Source organism: Jatropha curcas, chromosome 9, assembly GCF_041381405.1.
Source record: "Jatropha curcas cultivar XTBG-Jc1 chromosome 9, XTBG_Jcur_1.0, whole genome shotgun sequence".
Taxonomy (NCBI): domain Eukaryota; kingdom Viridiplantae; phylum Streptophyta; class Magnoliopsida; order Malpighiales; family Euphorbiaceae; genus Jatropha; species Jatropha curcas.
Window position 1 is genome coordinate 16031277 of NC_143159.1, and position 10497 is coordinate 16041773.

The 10497-nt window shown below is 30.7% G+C and overlaps 1 pseudogene across 1 annotated transcript; it reads right to left on the reverse strand.

Moving 5' to 3' along the window:
- Window positions 1-457: 457 nt before the first annotated feature.
- On the reverse strand, window positions 458-6089 carry LOC149493703 (GDSL esterase/lipase At1g29670-like; annotated as a pseudogene). The gene is made up of 4 exons (XR_016322429.1): window positions 5648-6089; window positions 4982-5221; window positions 1588-1843; window positions 458-895 (listed from the first exon to the last, which is right to left on the reverse strand). The product of XR_016322429.1 is annotated as a GDSL esterase/lipase At1g29670-like (transcript).
- Between the last annotated feature and the right edge of the window lie 4408 nt (window positions 6090-10497).

Genomic DNA, 10497 nt, shown 5'->3' on the forward strand with positions numbered 1-10497 from the left:
ATTTCCGATCGCTTAGTATTATTCACAGACCGACAAATTACTATCTAAGCTATAAAAAAAATTAGGGTGTTACATTTTCCCTAAAGAGGGTGGCGACTCAAAAATTAAAACTCTTACCAAAGTAGGAAACATTAAAGGATCGGCCTTTTGAGGATTAATGAATAGATTTAAAAGAGAAAACCAATTTAATGACTAAAATGAACCAAGCTTGTTCTATTAATATATTTTCCTTTGCGAAAAACGCTGTCCATCCTTATATTTGAGTGACTTTTCATAAAATGCTAAAAGTTAAACGTTACACGAATTAGCTTTTCAAAAAACATTACCCTAACCTCTACAGCTAGTCTATAAGCTATGTTACCGAATAATTTTTTAAGTAGCGTTCGCTAACCGCTACTTGAAACGTTGTTGCCGAATATAGCAATAATTTAGTGATATAAAGTATCAACAATTCAAACTTTAATTATTGTCTTCTCATTACAAAAACAAATATAAAAGAGTAGAGAGATTAAAAAAGCACTTAACCATTACATAAAAAATTAAGAGAAATAGAAAATTAAAAAAAAATAGAAGATATTTTTCACGTCTACAGAAAGCAAGACCTTCTAATATTTGAAAATTTTGAAGCAAGAATAGGTTTATCATCCAAACGTTGAGGAAACTTAATTCTTAGCTAACTGTTGGACATTAATGGGATAGGCTTCAGTTGTAAGAGTAGAATTAAAAGCTTTAGATGCTATAAGAATATTCACTGCCTCTGTTGGATGCAACCCATCAAAGAAAACATGAGTTCTCCTTTCATCACAAACCTTTCCTTCTTTTTCGCTTAAGATACCATTTCCTTCTTCATTTACACTTCCCACTTCATAACAATTATTGCTGGTGTTGTTGAACCCTATTAAATAAAAACCCAAAACATTAGTTTTTAGGCAATTATATTTTTTAGAATAAGATGAGGTGAAATCAATCAAGTGTGATCTGGTTGTCTTTTTACTTATGTGTGGAGTGTGAGATCTCTTTCGACCATAAGTGTTTGCACAAATTTGGTGAGTTTAAAAAAGAGCTACCTTTATTGTCTAGCCCGCAGTGTTATTTTGTCTCATCAACCTCTAAATAAATAATAAAAAAAAAAAAGGTGAGGTGAAATGAGAATAGATGGTACTGTGGTGCGAGCAATGATACTTCCCACATCTCTACTGCACCTAACATTTCTCTGAGTGGAGACTACTTTAAAAGTCGGACACTTAGTTCAACTCTCACTATTGTTAAAATTTCACTTTCCAAAGCTAAAATGAAAATAATAGTAAATAATAGCTTAAGTTTGAATATTTTAATAATATGTTTAGCTGTGTAAAATATAATATAAAGAATCCTTTGGGTATTTAGCCAGTTCAAATAGGCGTAGATTTTAATATTAATTTTAAATATAAAGTTATAAAACTATTAAAATTCAGAATATTCAATCATTTGAATTGGTTTTTTTTTTAAAAAAAAAAAAATCGATCTTGAGAAAGAAATTTCAAATATGAAAATCCACTTTTGAAACTACAAATAAAGAAAGGGAATAAAAAATACTCCAAAATTTACCTTGGGATACAGGATTTTGGATAATATCCGCGATAATCTTGTAGCTATTGACAAAGACAAAATGAGAAGCAGGCATTTGTCGCTTGGTAGCGTCCACCGTTGACTTCAATCGAGCATTGAAGAGCTCAGCTGCATTGTTCAGAGCTTCAATGCAAGTATTGTTAGGAGATTTTAAGTTGGTAATTACATATGGATAGCACCCAATTGGATTCACCGACATCAACACAAACTTTCAACCCCCTATATTGTACAATTTCTGCATCAACATTAATTTCGTTAATATTGTAAACTTCAGAGAGTAGGTGTGCTATATACGCTCCATTTGGTATGAGAGTATACCTTTATTAGTCATTAGATTCAAAATTATATAGACATAATTGCAGTTAATATAAATTTCTCCATATATAGGATCTATTCACAATATTAACTGTTAGCTATTTTATTAACTTTTAGTTGTTAGCTTTTAGCTTTTAGATGACAATTGTCTACAGAGAGGTTTAAATTAGAAATATTCGGCCAAGATATTTGTTTAATTAATTATTTAACTTAAAATGACAACAAGGATCTCACGTATTTAATTAGTTGAATTTGGAAGAAAAAAATAATAAGTGTAATGATTGTAAAAAAAAATTATTAATCTCTTCAAAACGCTAAAAGCTCCAGTGTTTAGCCCTGTTTGATAACAACTTATGAATTAGCCTTTCGCTTTTTGACCAAGTCAAAACTTTAGTCTATTAATTGCAGTGTTCGGTAATATAACTTTTAAAATACCTTTTAGAAGTTGAGAGAGCTTTTTATGATACATTAAACATTATGACTATGTTCGACAACAGCTTTATAAATAGCTTTTAGTGTTTTAACTAACGCCTATTTTTTATGGTGTTCGGTAACATAGCTTTTGAATTAACTTTTAAAGGTTAAGGTGACATTTTATAAAAAGTTAATCCATGTAATATTTAGCTTAGCGTTTTATGAAAAGCTACTGAAACAGCTAATAACTAAATGCTATTAAAACAGCTAACAACTACCAAAATAGCTACTTTTGCCGAACAGACCCTATAACATTTAGCTTTTAACTTGTAAATTAAATCTTTTTGACAATCATACCCTTTTTTTCTCAAAATTCAGCTAATTAAACTACTAGCGTCTTTTTTATCATTTTAAGTTAAACAACTAATTTAAAAGTTATTTTTACTAAACACTTCTAATTTAAACCGTTATATAAACACTACTTTATAAACCCTAGCCGCTCTGCCTCTCTCTTGAAACCTAAAACCTAAAAGCTCTCTTTTCTTCTTCCACGGGTGGCCATCGGTGAGTTCTTATCGGTGGTCACCACTTTTCCTTTTTTGTTTATTTTTTTTTCTTTTTGCAAATATCCTCATATCTGTATATAGATCTGAGTTATTATCGCTAAATATTGGGATTTATTGTTGCCCATATCTTGAAATTTTGTTCTCAGATTAGTTCTGAGTTATTGTTATTATCATTATGATGATTTTTTCTAGTGTCTTTTATTGTTTAGATAGTTATGCAGAAAGAAGTACATATCTCTTCTCCAATAGAAAGAAAAAATTAAAAGGTAATCAGATCGGACTTAGAGAAAGACTATAGAGTCAAATAGTGGCCATGAATAACTAACAAGTGGAGCAAGCGATCGCCTATGACACAAATACTATACTCTGTCAACTCGATTAGATACTTCAAATCAAGATTGTATTATTTTTATTCTATGTAAAAGTGGTTTATTATAAGACTTCCTAAACAAAAATTTAGAAACATATTGATTTGTATCTACATCTGTATACAATTTCTACTTAGTGAAATTTCTAATTTCATTTCTTCTCAAAAAAAAAACCATTATATAAACAGCTACCAGCTATTGCAATAGCTAACATCAAAAAATTACCAAAATAGCTAATAGCTACTAAAATATCTAATATTTCTAAACAGAACCTTTAACGTTTAATAAAAAGCTCTCTCAAACTCTAAAAACTATTATGAAATCCATGTTACCAGACACTACTATTAATAGAGATTGAATTTTGACTTGGTGAAAACGTTAAAAGCTAGCTTAAAATATTTTAACGAACAGAGCCATAAAGTCGAGTTTATAATATACTTCATCCATCCATAACTAAGTGTCACGTTTGCAGTTTTTTCATCTAACAAGCAAATCATTTAATTTGTTTAATTTGTATAAATTATTAAGGATGTGTTCGGCAACAACTTTTTAAGTAGCTGTTAACGTTTTGACTAGTCAACAAATGCTATTTTTTATCGTGTTCAGTTACAAAAGATTTGAGCTAGCTTTTAGAGGTTAAAGTAGTGTTTTATAAAAAATTAATTCATGTAACGTTTAACTTTTAGTGTTTTAGAAAAAGCTACTCAAACAACGAACAGTTAAACTCTACGAAAATAGCAAACAGTTACCAAAACAGCTAATTTTGTTGGACAAACCTTAAATAAATTTACTATATTACCATTATCAACAATAAAGAGAGAGATTTTTTAGAATTATAGCAATTAATGTTCATCATTTGCAAAGGGTAAAAATAGAAAGAAAAAATATTATTTCTTAAAATTCACAAATGTTTTTATGTTTTTTAGAATAACGTATTATGTTTGTATGTGTTTTTAGAATAACATAAGAATAAACCCTTTTCTTCACTTTCATTAAACATCACTATGTAATCTTAATTTATAAGCTTTTTTATTTTCCATTTTTTATTTAGCGATAAGGTGGTAAATCTAGCTTTTCCACAGCATACTAAAATTAGAAAATTAAATTAAAAAAGATATATATTCTTATAATCTATGTTCCAAAATCAAATTGTTTTGTTTTTTTAAAAAAAAAACTGCTTAATTATCATTAAGATCAAAAAGCAGTATTACATGATGAATAAAAGATGAAGGTAAAAGGTAATCCTTTATGCTGATCACTAAAACAAAAATCTTGAATATGTAAAAGGTAATCCTTAAAGAATGTTGCAGATCAAACCTACAAAAGCATGCAGTGTGAAATAAGAAGACAAGAACCATTTCCTAATTTACTTATGTATATTATATTTTTTTTTTATAAATCAAAAATTTAAAATAAAAACTGCTCAAGCCTTTTCCCACATTACAAGAGATATTTAATTATTAGATTATTACATCCGTGGTACTTTATTAAAATCATCAGAACTTATAAGAGAAATAGTCAATCTGGGGAAATACTATTTCCGGTTTAACCGCAGATTAGTTCTATTTGCATAACCAAATGGGATCACCACGTGATGCAAATTAAAATGTTTGAATGTAATTAAAAAAAAAAACAGAAAAATATTCAGCAGAACTAAGAAACTAATGATAGATTGCATTATATTTGGGAGAGAATAGGAAGTGAATGCACCTGAGGTTGCTTGGATAAGGAGTCAGCGAGATTGTCAGTGAAGAACTGAAGACTGACACTGGAATTGGGTGGTTTGAGGAAGTAATTGAATGAGTAATCATTTCCTCCAGTTCCCACAACAAACATGTATTTTGCTAATAATTCCTCACTTTTCTTTTTCTTCCCTTGTAATGCCTTTAATTCTGGCATTGTAACCTCCTCAAAGTTCCTTATTTGCTGGTTCAAAGTAATCACTTCGACCTGTTTTCACCAATAAATAAACTTACAAACCCTAAATGTGTAATTTGCCATCAATCATTTGTTAATTAAATATGAAAAAAAAAAAACTTCTTTTATGTCTTATTCAAGGACTAACTATGATTCACCGAAACTTTTACCCATAGGCATTTTCGCATTTCATAAACATTTCTGCTTGTCATTTTCTTATATAAAATACATCTTTTCCGTGTAAAAATTATATTTTATATGTCGTTTTCTCGTATCTGAGTTTTCACATTTTTCCATTTTCGGTTTCCATGCAATACAGGGAAATATTTAACCAAAACTCAATAATTAATTCATCTTTAATTAATATTTTTAACAATAATATCAAATTAGCATAACAAATTAAATAGATGAAAGGCTAAAAAAAAAGCCAAAAAGGAACAAAAAGGGAAATTAACTTACAGCAATAGAGCCAGTTTCATCTAATATGCCAGAAGAACCAGAAGCAAAATTAACACCGTTGAGGATCTTGTTTCCTTTGGTTGTAGGGTCAGAAAAAGGTGGAATCAAAGGAAGACCAAGTTGGTCACAAAGAAGGTCAATCACATTTTTCCCATTTGTAAATCTACCAGAAGGCCCAGAAGAAAAATCTACTCCATAAGGCAAATAATTTGCTTTAGATTTTGATTTTGGTCGAAAATTGTTATTACCGTTATCGACTAAAGAGCTACCAAATACAAACATTCCTTTGATCTTCCCATCTTTATTTCCCTCTACTGAGTGTGAAATGGATAGAAAAAGAATGGCAAGCATGGAGAGGTGTAAGAAGGCACATCTTGAGGTTGGCTTTTGAGTCATTTTTTTGGTGAAAGTGATAGCTTATTGAAAGGGTCAAGTTTCTGTTATTATATAAGGAAGGAAAGGTATGGTTGAATTTTTAGGTAGAAGCAACATTAACTATATTTAGGTTTAATAACTGCAATAGTTATGTTGGGATATATTAAAAAATAGAAGATAATATTAAAAATTATAATAAAGAATCTAAAGAAAGAAAAAAAATAATGTTTGCATTAAAGATTGTTTTGTTACAAATACTTTAATGCGCTCTTTAATTATGGCGCCGGGGAACATGGATTTTATTTTTTTGACCCAAAATTTATATATTTATAGAATGAAAAGATAAATCTGAATTTTTTTTAAGTAAAGAAAAATTCAGTTTGGAGGGTCCAGCCTCTTTGACATTTGGTTCGATTAATCCGGATTCGTACCGAGTAAGTTTATAGAAAGAGTAAAGCGCTCACTTTGAATATTACTCAAAGCACGAATTCGAGACTTTTAATTAAAGGAGAAGAAATCTTTATCATTCCATCTCACCTCTTATGTATGGAAACAAAATTTTACATATATATATTTATATATATATATAAATGAGTGAGGTGAAATGTATACCACGCGGCCACTCTTTGTCGAAGAGATAACCTTTGAATGCATAACATAAATGCAGAATGTACCCGTAAGCAATTAGATCAACAAAATATATTATCTCTTCAACTTAATTTTATCTAGAAAGTCAAGACTTCACAACCGAGAATTCTGGAAACCTGGTGTAATTCAAAGGTTAATATCATGGTGAAATCGAAAAGTTTTAGATAGCTTATATATAGATTATTTCAAATATCTAAAAATTAATTAAAATAAAACGAAAGGCTTTGAGATTTCTGATCATATGCAAGTAATTTCTACAATTTTAGAACTAGCAATTTTGGTCCACATATTTTGATAACCCAACACTTTAATCCTTAATTATAAATTTATGATTTTTTTATTATATTTCGGTCCATAACATTGTAAATTATATAGGTAACATTGTGATCAATAAAATTTTAGAAAAACTAATTTCACCTTCAATATTGTATTATTTATTCTTAGACCACTTCGGTTTCAAAAATTTTGAATTTAATCCATAAATTTATCCCTATACTTTTCACAAAAAAAAAAAAAACTTATGGTACTTTCAACTTTTACTTTGATCCATTGAACACTTCGACTTACAAAATTGAATCTATTAAATATTTTATTTGATCCACTGAATTGGACCTGTTAAAACAAATAGAGGATGATTTATTCAATCACATAGTTTATATTTTATTTGATCGATTGAATTGGACTATTAAATATTTTATCTGTTTCATTGAATATTTCAACTTGTAAAATTAGATTAATTAAACTCTAGTTTGATAGTTAAAAAATATAACAATTATTGTTCTAAAAATTATCTTAACCATATACCGATCAATATTTTGTAAGATATATTTTGGATCTAGTACGTGAATTTAGAACACTAATAATTATTATATGGCAGAAGCAATTTACATACCTGATTTATGGTTTGAAGCAGAGATTCCAATTTGACTCATTGAATTTTCTGCAACCACAAGCTTGCAAATAAAATTAGTATTTCTGAGATAAAGACTAGATCTTCTTCTCCTTCTCCTTTTTTCGCATAGACAGCTTTCAATGGACTAGCCAAAATTAGTGTTAAGGATGGAGAGAGGACCTAGCCTATTTATGAAGAATCCTATAGACTTTCCATCACAAGTCCTTATAGGATTAGGCCTAAACTTTTATCACCTAACTATACTGGCCCATTAGAGGTGCATAAGCCCATTACACAAGTGATCACTTAAACATGAATTGGGCTTCACATAAATATTCTTAAACTGTATTTATTCGATCCATTTTCACAAACTAAAATAGCCCACAACTAATAGTAGCCCGCATTAAAAATTCTTACATTCTCCCTCTCAGGCAATATTAATTGTGGCTTTTAAATATATTTACAAATAATTTTGAAAACGACTTTCAAACTGAATAGTAAAATACAATTGTGGCCACTTACTGTTAAAACAAACAGTTTAAGAAATGACACCTCTAAAAATCCCATCCACATTAAGTCATCGATATCGAATCATGGTGATAATTATGGCCTTTATTGACAAAAGATCTATCCATAATTACAAATATAAATGACTTAACCACCGTGGATCACAGTATGATAGTGCAACATAAGAAATAACACTCAAATGTGATCAATTTGCTATTTCATTGTCGGTCCTCAATGATTACTCTTTTAACACAAATGCCAAGGAATAAACAAGAGAAATCACAACAAGCCATTTGTTTCCTATAATGATGTGTGCATTTCATGCATAAATATTTATATCTTTAATCTCCTAGTTTGGTCCAATTTTAGGGATTTTAATAAATTAAAGTTAGTTTTTGCATGCATTGTGCATATTTTGCATTTGTCTTGTCTTCTAATGCAGGTCCTACCTTTTTTAGGGAGAAAACACTAAAACAGGGGTCATTTTAGTCATTTTGGACCATTCCACAAGAAGAGGACTTAGTGAAAAAATGCACAAGCAGTGCACCCACTGTGCTTTTAGCTCACGAGACAGAAACTTTCAGTGCAAAATATACGGCCAATCAATCGGCTGTATAAAAAGTTACGACCGTTGCATCGGTCGTGAATTTTGCTAGGGTTCCAACAGCACAATCTGTCTGCCCATATGACGGGCTGTGAATTTGGCATACTGAATACATAGCATAAAAAGCACAACCAAAGCATCGGCTGTATGTTTTCCTCAGCTGGCAAACTGAAAGAAGAAGAATATGTCAAAGATCTTTTCAAAAAGGATACTACAAGTCTTTTTCGAGGCTATAAAAGGATACAGAAAGAATGCAGATGGGCATCAAGTAATAGCTAAGGAACAATTCTGATTTAAAGAGGATTAATTGGAGATTAGCTCAAGGATCTACTCCATAGTTAGCAATTGAAACAAGGTTTCGATCTTAGTTTCCTTTATGCACAAGGATGGTTTTAGAACTACTAATTCCTCTCAATCTTTTGATTTGTAATTTGATTATATGTAGTGAATAGTTCCCTAAGCTAGTGTTGGGTGAAAACCCATTTGAGCGATAATTATTTAATTAATTTCTTTCATTTCTATTTATTCGATGTTTTCTTGATTTATATGTTTGTGTACTTAATGCCTATAAATGTGTAGAGCTCCATATTTGTATGAAATGAAATGAGAGGATGAATGACTGGAAGGTAAAGTCTCTTATTGGATCGACCTACACATGAACCTAGGTGATAGACTTAGGAATGAGATATTGCTTTGAGGAACTAGGGAGAGTCACAGAGAGTAATGGGCTGGAATCATCATTACACCATGAAAGTTAGATGTTCTTATGATACTGGAACGTTTGACACTTGGAAGATGGCATAGATATTAAGGGACCGCTCCCCCTTCAAGATGCATTCCTAAATAGATAAAAATGGGAATTGAGTTTCATAATGTTGTTCAGTGGAGTTGATCCTAACGTTAGTGCCTTTTATTTGTTGGTTACAACAAATCTAGCATCCTTTCTTTTAATTTAAGCATTTGCTTTACATTTAAATAATTTAAATTTCAATGATTCTTCGTTTAATTTCTTGACAATTCATCTGGATCTAAAACTAATATTCAGTCCCCCTATTCCTAAGGATGATATCTTTATTATACTACTTGCACAATCTGTAAACTTGCGGAATCACTAAATAGTTTTTGGCACCATTGCCAGGGATAGGCACTTTTGTGTTGATATTAGTAATCAGATCCATAGTGTTGATCTAGATTCCTTATTTCACCTTGATTTCTACTCATAAACCATTACCTTGTATGCCCAGGTCTAGAAGTTGAGATTTGCTTCCTACAAATCTTAAGATCGAAAGAACAACAACAGCTTTGAGGAGGATAAATCCCAAATATCAACGAGGCTCTTCAAGGAGAGTTTCTGCAAAACCCCAGGTTAAAGCTCTAGCTTCTGACAATAAGCAACAAGTGTTTGAAGAAGATCAAGAGGAAGAGATTCCTAGTTTTGAAGAAGTACCACCAATGGGAGATAACCGTAGATTGGTAGATCTAACCATCCCCACTGTTGAAGGGATATGCGCATCAATTGTACAACCAATAGTCGCAGCAAATAACTATAAATTGAAGCATCCCTGATCAACTTGCTACAAAATAATCAGTTTGGAGGGTTGTCGCATGAAGATCCAAATTTCCACATTACAACCTTCAACGAGATATATGACACAGTGAGGATCAATGGAATGTCGAAAGAAGCTAAAAACCTGAGGCTCTTCACCTTTTCACTACGTGATAGAGCCAAAGCTTGGTTATATTCGATGCCGGCAAGAACTTTTAGGAAATGGGGCGAGCTCTGTGCAGCATTTTTGAAGAAGTACTTCCCCCAGCAAGACTCAG